The sequence below is a fragment of the Peromyscus maniculatus genome, chromosome 13 (genome assembly GCF_049852395.1).
Source record: "Peromyscus maniculatus bairdii isolate BWxNUB_F1_BW_parent chromosome 13, HU_Pman_BW_mat_3.1, whole genome shotgun sequence".
NCBI lineage: Eukaryota > Metazoa > Chordata > Mammalia > Rodentia > Cricetidae > Peromyscus > Peromyscus maniculatus.
The window spans coordinates 37,151,065-37,163,303 of record NC_134864.1 but is presented as its reverse complement, the minus strand read 5'-3'; the positions used below and the strand labels follow the sequence as shown (position 1 = coordinate 37,163,303).

Below are 12,239 nucleotides of genomic sequence, written 5' to 3'. Positions count from 1 at the left end.
CCCAGTCATATGTATTTTTCAACCCTATATTTGGAAACAAAGATCAGAAAAGTTGAAGAAAATAGTCCTCTTTCTACAGGTTTTTGTCAGCAGTGTCAACACTAACTCTTTTGAGCCCCAGAGCACAGACACTGTAAACACTACAATATTAGTAAATGCTCTTGTAACATAGAAGAAAAAAACCATTGACTTGAGACTTCACCTTAGAGGCAGGGCTATGGAATGCTGCTTAGTGGCCAGGGGTTTGTGTGTCATGGGCAAGGCTCTGGGTTCTACCTGAGTCCCTGCAAAACACACACACACACACACACACACACACACACACACACACACACACACTCACAAACACATGCATGTACACACGCATGTGAGAGGCACAGCAACATGGAAAGCTTTGTTCTACATTGTCAATCCCAAATCCACTTCTATAGCTCTTTGTATAATAAATAAATTTATTAAGATAGCCCCTTCTCTTTTCTTGCCCCCTCCTCTTCAAGTTTCACATAGCAAAGTGCTAGGAGAGTTTTATTTCCCTTGAAATAAAACATCAATTTTTTTAGAAGGGTGATCTGCTGCTTTTTAAACACAACTTGACTTCTTCCTAATCCTTCCCATCGTGCTTCTGGTCCTGGCCACACCGTGATTTCTTTGAGGAATGCGTTGCGTTTCCTACTTGGTTTGACTGCAATTGTTTCTCTTTGTTTGCTCATCGGCTTGGCCATTCATTAAACAAATACACACCCAGCATCCTCCACTGTCAATATTATCCTAGACACAGACAGCTTGGAAGCAGACTGAAAATATTTGTTTGTTTGTTTTCACAGTGCTGGAGATCAAACCCAGGGCTTTGCACATTCCAGGTAAATGTTATACCATTAATTATCAGCCCAGCTCCTAACATAGTTTTGAGTTTAGAAGGATAGAATACAGTGTGTTGAAAGCATTGTCACTGTTCAGGGAGATTCTATAGTTATTTAGACATGGCCACTTCCTTTGCAGGCATTAAGCAAAGAAATAATGTATTTATCTATATCAGTGGTTCTCAACCTGTGGGTCATGACCCCTTTGAGGTTGTATATCAGATATCTACATTATGATTTACAGCAGTAGCAAAATTACAGTATGAAATAGCAGCAAAAATAATTTTATGGTTTGAGGTCACTACAATGTGAGGAACTGTATTAAACGGTCGAAGCATTAGGAAGGTTGAGAACAACTGATCTACATCAACCATACTTCCACCGCCATTCTTCAGACCCCAGTCACTTCAAGCACCAGACAAAAAGGCTAGGGAAGACTAGTGATCTTTCTCAAGGATACCATGGGCCTGAAGCTGTTTATGACAGTACTTTTCTCCAGGAATGAGATATGTCAAGAATGGAAAACAGACGATGCAACAAAGAAATGCTTAGGTAAAGTATGGTGCCTCGTGCTGACCAACTTTCATCCTGTCAAGCTATAACAAGGAATAATTACACATTCCAGGAGCAATCTGAAGAGTCTCTAAGACATAATGCAGATATCATCAGACATTAGCAGCATGTGTTCCTCCTGGCTGATAAGCATGCTATTGCTCCCTATATTATTAATACATATTTCACGGTGTTCCCAATCATAAACAGTGAAGAAAAAGAAGGCGAATAAAGGGAAGGTAGGTGTAATCTAGCCACGTCCTAGTCTTTGGGTAACTCTTTCTCCTGTCTCTGCCTCCACTGCAGCAGCCTTAAGTCCAATCTTTCCACTATTTGCTTAGATTTCTGCAGGGATTATCTGTTCATTTACATCTTCAATGACGTCAGTTAGAACTTAGAGACATAGAAATGAAAGTCTCTTTCCTGTCTTTGGATTTCTGCATCCAGAGTTTGAATATGTCTTCTCGAGTAGCCTCCTGGCCTCTGGCCTCCATGCTACCTTAGCAGTGATCTTTCAGAATCATGACTTTGAGATTGTCTAAAATCCTTTAGAGGGGACACTGTCCCTGTGGATGTCAAACCGTCTCGGGATGATATGTGGTACTCTTCTGTCAGGCCCCTGGTTTGCTTTTCCAGTTATATCTCTTGCTCCTGTTCTCCATCTGACCTAAATTTCACATCTGCTAAAGCTGGTGTCATTAGATGCACACAAACCACAACCACCACGCTTATATACACTGTGTTGGTGCTGATGCCTTTTCCTACATAAAACCTCTGTAGTCCTTATTTGCCTAGCAACTGCAGTTCAATCTTATGACTCAGCTCAGGGTTCCTCCCTTCCAGACAGGGCTTGGGCCCTTCTTAGGAATTCTCATTAGTGTTGACCTATGTCATTATGTGTATCATTCTGTACTGAGCCTGTTTACAGTTAATGACGCCCCATTTCTATGGTGGGAGGGGGACAGAGACAGTATATTATCTTTCTAACAGTCTAAGGACAGCACACAAAGATTGCTGAGTCAACAAACTTAGGTTTCTTTCCCAATCATGAGTTACTTCATAATGACACTTAGCCGAGTCCCTGTATACAATTAAATGAGAAAACCCAGGTATCAGGCACAGCACATAGCATACCATGATCACATAACCAATTCAAGCTCTTATTATTTCCGTTATGTTTTAATATTCCCTCAGTGAGAGTGTACTCAGTGTTTGATAAGTACTCCATTTGATGAACGAAACTTTTATGAGAGAAATAGCAACATCCAAATTTAAGAATATTGATTGGACCTAGACATTTTTTTGAGGTACATCTCATGCATTCTCATGCATTCCAAGACACCCTTGAGCTTGCCATGTAGTTAAGAATGCTCTTGAATTTTCCTCATTCTCCTGCCTCGACTTCCCAATTGCTAGGATCATAGATATGTGGCATCATGACTGGTTTTATGTGGTGTTGGGGATTGAACCCAGGGCATCATGTGTGCTAGGCAAATATTTTAATAACAACTGAACACTATTCCCAGATCTGGCTGTCTTTTTATTTTAAGTACCTGGAAAGAACATCTCAGAAAGGAGGATCCACTGGCCAGGATGAGGAGAAGAAGACAAGATGATTGAGGGGAAGTGATGCTGGGTGGAGATTTATGGATGGTAAGGAGAAAAAGGGGGAGGATAATTAGGAGTCAAATTAAGCTCTTGCAACTTGCTCATTATACAGAGCCATTTCCTGTTGGCAATAAAAATTGATGAAATTATGCAGCACCCCTTTTTTTTACTTCTTGTAGGAAAGCATCTTTCTCTGCCTCTGACTAAGCTGATTGGTTGGAAGTGAGTGGTTTCCCAAAGTGGGTCAGTGAGTCCAAACCTGGAGCGTACATATAACACCATCAGATGATGTGGATCACACGTTTTCAGGCTGAAGAAAGACATGGTGATCTTCAAGTCAGAATGGGAAAAGACTGCAGCATCCATGGAGTTCAAGGAATTAATTCTCATGAATTCTGAGGTTGGGCTATCTCCACCAACTAACTCTCTGACATTTGGGCCATCTCTGATCAGAATAACCTAGTGTCCTTCCAGGGATGTCTTTTTTGCTTCTTCTAGCTTAATTTGGGCTTTGATCACATGCACTGCAAAGAGTTATAACTAAACTTGATCTCTCTGGCTCCACTTCCCACCATATGCCGCTGTACACCTTCTGTCCTGTTTAGTCCAAACCACTCCACACACCCTAAAAAAGCAGCCATACATTTTCACATGCCCTTGCCTTTTCCTAAGTTGCCATTTCAGTGCAGAATTCTCTGGTTCCTAACAAAATCTTTTCACTTCTCAAGACTCAGTTCCAATGCCTGCCACTCAAGTACACACCCCTGGTTCATCCAACCCAACCATGCATTTCTCAGCATGTCCAAGATGCATTGTGTGTTTTCCCATTTGTTTTCATGCATCTCTGTGCTATGGCTGCCTTATTATCTGTCTCCCTAGACTTTATTTCACCAGGGGAAGGCCCAGGTCCCATTCATCACTCATACCGTGCGTCTTAGGGTCTATGGCACAGTTCTTAGTTGGATTTTCTGAAGGTTTGTCGTATGAATGATTCATCTGAGTGGGCCTATTAAAAGGGGGGGGGGTGTCTGCTAGGACATTCATGCTTGGCATTTTACTGAAGCTGCAGGATGGATGTCTTTCTTGTGATGCCATTTCTTATAACTGTCAACATTTGCATCATTGAATTAATGACCTGTTTTCTGATTTGTCATCACTTTTCTCCTCTTATGACCAAATTTTCATTATGATAAGACTATTTCCTTTCAGAGCCAAATGCTCCATTTACTAAAGTAACACTTTATCTGGATATTGTGATGTCTTCCCCATGTCCTACTTTATTAAAATTATTAGAACTTTCATTTGCACTACTCAAGGTATTTTGTTTCTTTTAGAGATGTGAACAATTTTGAGGACTATATTTATTTCAGGATAGATGTACCTAAAATCAATATATGATTAAAATTGGCCAGAAGTTCTATTCTTTCTTACTTCACATTTTAGGCAACTAAAAATGAGGATGGGGTTTGAATGAAGAGAATGGATCAGCACAGCACTTGTATCTTAGTTCAATGCAGCTATCTACAATCAATACAGCTATGATAATCTCATTGTGATAAAATCCCATTGAAGTTCAACCATAAATCCTGAATCAAGAGAATAGAAACATAATTCAGAAAGATTTGTTGGGATTTGGGGAGTGGGGTACATGCAGTTGTGGGAAGTGAGTTCAAATCTCAGTTACTTCATTTACTAGCTAAAGGCCTTGTAAAACAACCCAGATGGTATCTGGATCCAAGGCCAGTCGGACAGTTCCCACAGAAGGCTTGGTCCATGACAGATGAGTCATATTGCATCCCAATACAAACAAGAAAGTAAACAGACAGCATTACCATGGGAAGCAGCATCTCCCTTCTCTGCCTCAAGACTGGCTCCGACTGGCTCTCCTCATTTGCCCCCTTCTAGGGAACAGGTGACTACTGTGAGCCTTTCATTTCAGAAAAGAGCAGGCCTCCCAGGATTATCAACCAAACACAGCATAACAAGATGCAACAAGACTAGGTACAAACCCTCATATCGAGGCTGGGTGAGGCAATGCAGAAGGAGGAAGAGGGTCCCAAGAGCAATGCCCTGCTTATTTCATTAAACATAATGGTCTCTGGTCCATGTGTACTGTCATAGGTGACAGGGCTGCATTATGGCTAAATAAATATATCATTGGGTACATGGATAATAGTTCCACTATCCTCATCTTGTGATGGATATTTAGGTTGCTCCCAATTATTAACTTCGTGAATTGTGCTGCCATGAACACAGGAATGCCAGTGTGTTCAGTAAACTGACTTCGTTTCCTAAGGACACAAGTTAAACTGTGGCATTCGCAAATCACAGAGTAGTTTATTTTTAACATATATTTTGCATGTCATGATATATAGTATCTTTTATCTTTAACTGCAATTATGTAATATGTTTAGTCTTACATTTTTTATTTAAAAATTTTATATCATATAATATAGTTTGATCATGTTTTCCTCCTCCCAAACTCCCAGGTCCTCCAAATCTCCTTACCCACCTAACTTTGCATTCTTTCGCTTGAATAGTTTTTTGATAGCAGAAGACTGATTATAAGTTAAAATCAAGAAGATGGAAACATAGGCAAAAAATGGCCATATAACATGAACAGACAATTTGCAAAGGTACATGTTACCAAGAACATTTTCAAAAAATTTTACTTTCCCAGAAATAGATTAATATAATATAATAAGAAAATACTAAACATTTTACAATAGTTAATTATAAATTATGATTACATACCAGATTACCAAAAGTTGTGCCAAAGGATACTATTAAACGGGGGCAAGGTACAGGAATTTCACACATTGATGGAGTATAGTTATAACTTCTCTAGGAGTTAACCAGACACTAAAAGCCTTAAAAAATGTATAGGATTTTGACCTAGGAATTTCACTTCTCTGAGCTAATGACAAGAGTATAATTCAACAGCCAACAACAATTTAGAGACTTTTAAAAAATGCTAGAGCAGTAGGAATACCCTAAGTGAGTAGAGATGTTATATTATTTGTATAATGGAATACTATTCCACCTTCTTCAAAAAGTTCCATGGAAGAATATTTATCAACATGAAAACATACCAAAGATACAAAAGTATTCAGTTAAAAAAAAAGAAGCTGTGGGAGGTGGAAAGAAAAAGATAAAAATTCATAGACAGAGTGATCTTAGGATGTTGTCCATTGGATCTCGGTGTGGAGAGATAATGGGTTAATTTACACTTAAAGGTAAGTGTAACTTTCACCCATCAGAGCTAAAGCTTCTTTTTGAAGCAAAAGGAGACAGAAAGCTATATCTAGTCAAATTTCAGAGAAGAATTGACCTTGGGTTACCTGACCCCAACTGTTATACCTACAACACAACTCCTGCATCTGGAGCTCAGGGGATGTTCAGGAAGAGGGATGGGACAAAAAGGTTCTAATAGTCAGAGGACCAGGAAGTCTGTGAGACTGTGCCTTCCAGCTGTGACAGGAAAGCTACATCCATGGAATCTGAACAACAAGGCTGGGTAAACAAGACCCGAACAATTCCAACAACAGTAAGCATACTTACAAACATGGGGGAAATCTCATGGGTCCCAACTCTAGGTGAAGAGCGATCTGCAATGAAGAACTGCCGAGAGATGGAGCATCAGTGTTCCCCCAGAGCGAGGCCCCTGATTGATCACCCAATATCAAGTAGTCAGTCCTGGAAACATGCGTGTGTTGGCAACACTGAACAGACTCAGCAGGTTGTAGTTATATACTTATTCCGTCATATATATGGAATAACAATAATTAAAGAAGAGGAGGTCATGGATTTTTTTCAGGGGGGGGGTCAGGAAGAAAAGAAAGGGGAAATGATGCAATTATATTTTAAATTAAAAAATAGCTTCATATCATAACTCAGAGAGAGACACATGCACATAACAAACAACAACAAATCCCACAAAGCAAGAGCTTTGTTGTTTGTGTTTGTGTTCCAGAGTTTCTTCTTCAGCATTGGTACTGATGCCTACTTGTGCGTGCTTTCTTCTATGCAAACCTCATTCTGGCATTGCTCTTTGCACAGAGAGAACCTGGTCCCTCCCTCCCTCCTCCACACAGTGTCCCTGCACTGCTCTGATGAGCCCATTTTTAGCCAATGAGAATTAGCTCTATAGGTTCTACAGCCCACTTCAAAAGACACTTGGTTAAAACTACCCAATAGGTGCAACAACTGACCCTATTTGTCCTCAGTGCTGGACATAACATCATCACATCTACAACACCAATGCCATAGTGGACTTTTAAGCTGGCCCTTTTCTCGTTCCAAATGCAATTTCTTCATGCAAATAACCCTTAGCTTAGGCTTTGCTTTGGGAAGCACCTGAGCTGATTCATGCATATGCTAATTTCATTAAAACACAAAACACCAAAGGCTCACAGTTCTAAAGCACATGAGTAATGATGGCAGCATCAGATTTTACCATCCTTAGTAGGACCTCTACACTTCTGAGATTATAGGAGACTTTTCTGCTGCCTTGTATGGAAACTCAGTATTGTACACTATGGTATTCTTAACCACTTTCAGAGTACTCTTCAGATCTTTCAGGAAACAGGTCTGAAGTGATGCCAGAAATGGAAAGGATATGGACCAGTAACATCTTCCTTGGAGGAGTCCTTTATGCAGGGTAATCAAGAGGTTACTTAATATCACCCTTCTACCAGGAGCAGCAGCCCCAAAGATATCGATGCACTGAATACTTCTCAGACATAGAGGTCACCAGGAAAGGCACAACTCTTATAGGTCCGATAGAATAATGCTTTACTCATGTAGAGAAACGTTAGAATGGACTTAAGCCCCCATGATTAGGATGTCTCACTCTGCTGAAGTAACAGAGTCTGCACCCATCCCTGCCTCAGCCCATCCCTACTGGAAATAGATCTTGAAGTGTAGTTGATCAGGAGCCATAAGACAAATATATTTAAACAGAGAAATGAACTATACATCACATCTAGAACAGGTTAATGTTCCCAAAGAGACATGCCCAGTATGGGATGTCTTTCTGTATGCTGTGAATATGTGTTGCTCCCATTGGTTAATAAATAAAGCTCCTTTGGCCTATGGCAAGGCAGGATAAGAGCTAGGTGGGAAATCTAAGCAGAGATACAGGAAGAAGAAAGGCAGAGTTAGGTGTAGACACCATCCAGCCACCCAAGGTGCAAGATGCCAGTAGATCAGTAACACCCCAGCCACATGGCAAAGTATGGATTAATAGAAATGAGTTAATTTAAATAGTAATAAGTCTGAGCCATAGGCCAAACATTTATAGGTAATATTAAGCTTCTGAGTGATTATTTACAAGTGACTATGGGATGGGGCGGGACAGAGAAAGGCCTTTGGCTACATATGCCCCACATAGGCTGCAAGGGCTCTTTATCTCTCTGTAACAAAGCTCAAGGCTATGACCTATGCTCAAGGCTCATTCCTATACACACCAAAAAGGGGTAGAAAGGCTATACACACATGACTTCCTTCTTCAATTGGGAGCCTCGACTTTAAGATATGACTTTAATAAAAGGAAGTCCCATAGAGGACACGGATAAAATTCATCTCTGTGCTGTACATTCTGTCTAGGTAAGCCTTTTCATAAAGGCCAGTGGAGATATTACTATTTATGAAAAAGGATCACTTATCTTTCTGAGATTAAAAGGTTCTGTTATTTCCCTAATTTCCTCCCACATCCTGTCAAGTCTAGATAACCTAATTCAAGGGGGACACCCAAACCTACCATCAAAATTGATCAATGGCAGTCATTTCCCACGTCCCAGAGAAATTAATTTTATAGATATCATCTTTTCCATTTTAAGCATTTCTGCCACAACTTGGCTGTAAATGGCTGATGTCCAGTTTTCCACTGGCTTCTGATAGAGCCTAGCCTACAGTGATACCTGACTCAGTGTACTTATAGTTACTGATAATAGAATCCTGGTTACCTTTTGATGATCTTCAAAGAGAACATTCCTTCAGGAGGCTATGCTACTGAAAACTGAAACACTACCTTGGTAGAGGGGCTTCTGTCATTACACAAGACTCCCCTCACCCCCGAATATCTCTGCTGATGTTTTAAGGGGATTGCCTCAGTGCAAAGATGGGAATCAAAGTGGTCCAAATGGCAGCATATGTTCAGTATGACCTTGCACATCTTCTGACTTCTAACACGACTCTTTCCTAACAGCCTGTGGGTGAGGAAGATTGAGGAAGCATCAGAGGAGAATATAAAACAGCCCTCAGAGTCCTCACAATTGAACTTCTGATTCTAGTAGCGCCAGCCATATTCACGACCATGGGTATTGCAATGGATGATATCACAATGTGGTGGAAGTCAGGGGAACTGAAGTATAAGGTTGCTTTAACAGGGGAATTGATGTCTTTGGGTGAGAAAGTAAGTATCTTGTTTTTGTTTGTTTTTTCGAGACAGGCTTTCTCTGGGTAGCTTTGCACCTTTCCTGGAACTCACTCTGTAGACCAGGCTGGCCTTGAACTCACAGAGATCCACCTGGCTCTGCCTCCCGAGTGCTGGGATCAAAGGCGTGCGCCACCACCGCCTGGCGAGAAAGTAAGTATCTTAAGAACCTCAAGGTCTTACAGGTCCATGAAACCACAGTAAGATGACCCACCAAAATGGCTGAGGGAAGTTGGTGCTCTACACTATTACAATCATGTTGGGATATCCAGTTGTGATGGCTGATGCTGGTGGTCACACTGGCCTGTGGACATGTCTGTGGGGCAATTCTCTTAAAATATTACGGATTGATATAGGAGGACCCGGCCCACTGTGGGTAGTGCCACTCCTAGGCAGTGGGGCCTCCTCTGTTGCAGAGAAGGCAACCTGAGCAAGCCGGTGAGCATTGTTCCTCTGTGGTCTCTGCTTGGGTTCCTGCTCAAGGTTCCTGCCATGACTTCCTTCAATGGTGGACTGTCACCTGCACACCAAATCAGCTCTTTCCTCTCCCACTTGCTTTTTTGTCAGTGTTTTATCATAGCCGCAGAGAAGCAAAGTAGGACACCAGGGAATGATCAAAACAAGCCAGGCCAGTGGACCTGTTGCAGCTACCACTGTACCCTGGGAAGTGATCGAGCTCTTGAAGCGCCCCAATTTCATTATCCTTTTCATTATAACCAGAGGCCTCTCTTCAAGTCGAGTCCCAGAAGAAGAGTCAAGGAGAGCATCTGTATTTGAGTTGAGAAGGTGAAGGCCTGAGGCTCCTTTAGCTCCCTCCATTCCCCTCCTGACAGCCTCTCCAGGGGCTGGGCTAGTATGGTGATATTTAGGCAGATTTTGAAGTGGAAGCTCTAGCCAAAGAAGTGTGATAAATTCCAAAGAATATCCACCAGTCCTCCGTGTCAGAGAGGCCTCTGGCATAAGGATTACGCTGCGATTTACTGAACTCAACTCATTTATCTTCCTGGATTGCCTTTGACTGCCTGTCAACCCTGGAAGTTATTTACCTCCCCAGAGTTTAAAACTAATCCCTGGTTTTCTTCCTTTCTCTGCCACATTGCTCATTCACCTGTCAGATGGCGACTGTATTTCTTTTAGCTCCAAGATGTTTGTTTGCTTTGAACCTATAGGTAGATTATATGGTCTGAGTACTTTAGCGTGGGGAATTCCACAGATTCCTGCAACCATCGCAGAACATGAGTATAACTCCCACTCCCCTTTTCATGAGCACATGATAATTGTAACCGGAGTAATTGGTTACATTGTAACCTTTTTACAAATGCATGTAACATATTTTCATCATATTTGCCCTTTCTCACTCTTTTCTGCCCTTCTTTTGCCTTCACTGATTTTGCCCACTTCCCACCCAAATAGTCTCTTTCCTATTTTCATATTGTGGTTGTCTTTCTAAAAATCTAGATTCTGTACAAAATAAAAAAATATATATTTCTAAGTCTAGCTTATTTTGTTTAATACGATGATATCCAGTTCTATTCTATCCATTTTCCTGAAAGTGATAGAATTCTATCTTCCTTTATATTGGAATGAAACCCTATTTCAAATATATACCTGATTACCATTTGGCTAGTCTTCTCTTGAGGGGCATCTAGGTGGACTTAACACGCTATTGCCGTAACTCGCTGTTATGAACACGCTCTAACGAAATGGATACGCGGGTATCTCTAGACTCTAGAGTGTGAACACCTAGGTTTCTTCGGATATTCAGGATTGGTATAGCTGGGTCAAATGGTCGATCTCTTTTTAGTTTTCTAAGGAACATCTCCCACTGACTTTCATCGTGGTTGGACTAACTTGTACACTTCTCAGCTTACAAGGGTTTCTTCTCTCGAGCATCTGTTGTTTGTTGTATTAATTATAGGCATTCCGACTAGGATGAGATGGTATCTCCGTGTAGTTTTGATTTTTGTTTTCCTGATGACTAAGGACATTGAACATTTAACCTTGCTCTTTGATCTTTCTTCCATATTTTTTTCAAACTATAGCTTAATACTGACCTACCAGTTAAGGTGTGTCCACTGGGGGGTAACTAACAACTCTCTTGATTGGATCTGAGTCCTGTTCCACAGGAGGGAATCCATGCCTTATACAATATACATGTTCAAAACCCATGGCTAGGGAAGATATAGGCCCAAGAAGGGAACTAGTTGATGTTACTTTGTTAAATGTTCATGTTGTCAAATTGCCCTCTAAGCACATTTATTTATATTCACAGATTTGTGATGCTCTCTACCTTGGTCAGAAAAACATCTTATTGCAGTGGGTGGGGCTTAATGCAGAGACTCGGAGCTGTTCAAGGTGCTGAGATCAAGGGACAGCAAATGCTCAGCCACAGATGGGACATCTATCTCAACTCTCCCACCCAAGCTCAAGAAAAAATGTAAGAGCCAGAAGGTGGGGAAGAGGGTTGTGAAATGCTGTCCTCTGGACACATTATGGCTGCTGTGTACATGAACACATAGCAGCTGTGGTCACAAGATCAAGCCAGTTAAAATTTCCAGCATGGAATGGGGATGGGCTCCCAAGGCCCCTAACTGTAACTGTGGAGAGACTTGTACTTAATCAATACTAGAGGAGGGGTAGTCACTTCTGGAGGAGCTGAATGATGGCTACTGCTAGGTTGCCTATGTCCCAGTAGATGATGACACACCCAGGTGCATGTAGCCAGTACTAATTGGACTCATTGGGTTGTTTAAAAAAAAAAAAAAAAAAAAAAAGAGTGTGCT

The 12,239-nt window shown here is 41.2% G+C and overlaps 1 long non-coding RNA gene across 1 annotated transcript; it reads left to right on the top strand.

The window, feature by feature from the left end:
* The first annotated feature begins 822 nt into the window (after positions 1-822).
* LOC143268362 (uncharacterized) lies at positions 823-4,284 on the top strand. Its single transcript, XR_013044218.1, has 3 exons — positions 823-860; positions 2,963-3,065; positions 3,200-4,284. It is a non-coding gene; the product is annotated as an uncharacterized LOC143268362 (long non-coding RNA).
* Positions 4,285-12,239: the final 7,955 nt, after the last annotated feature.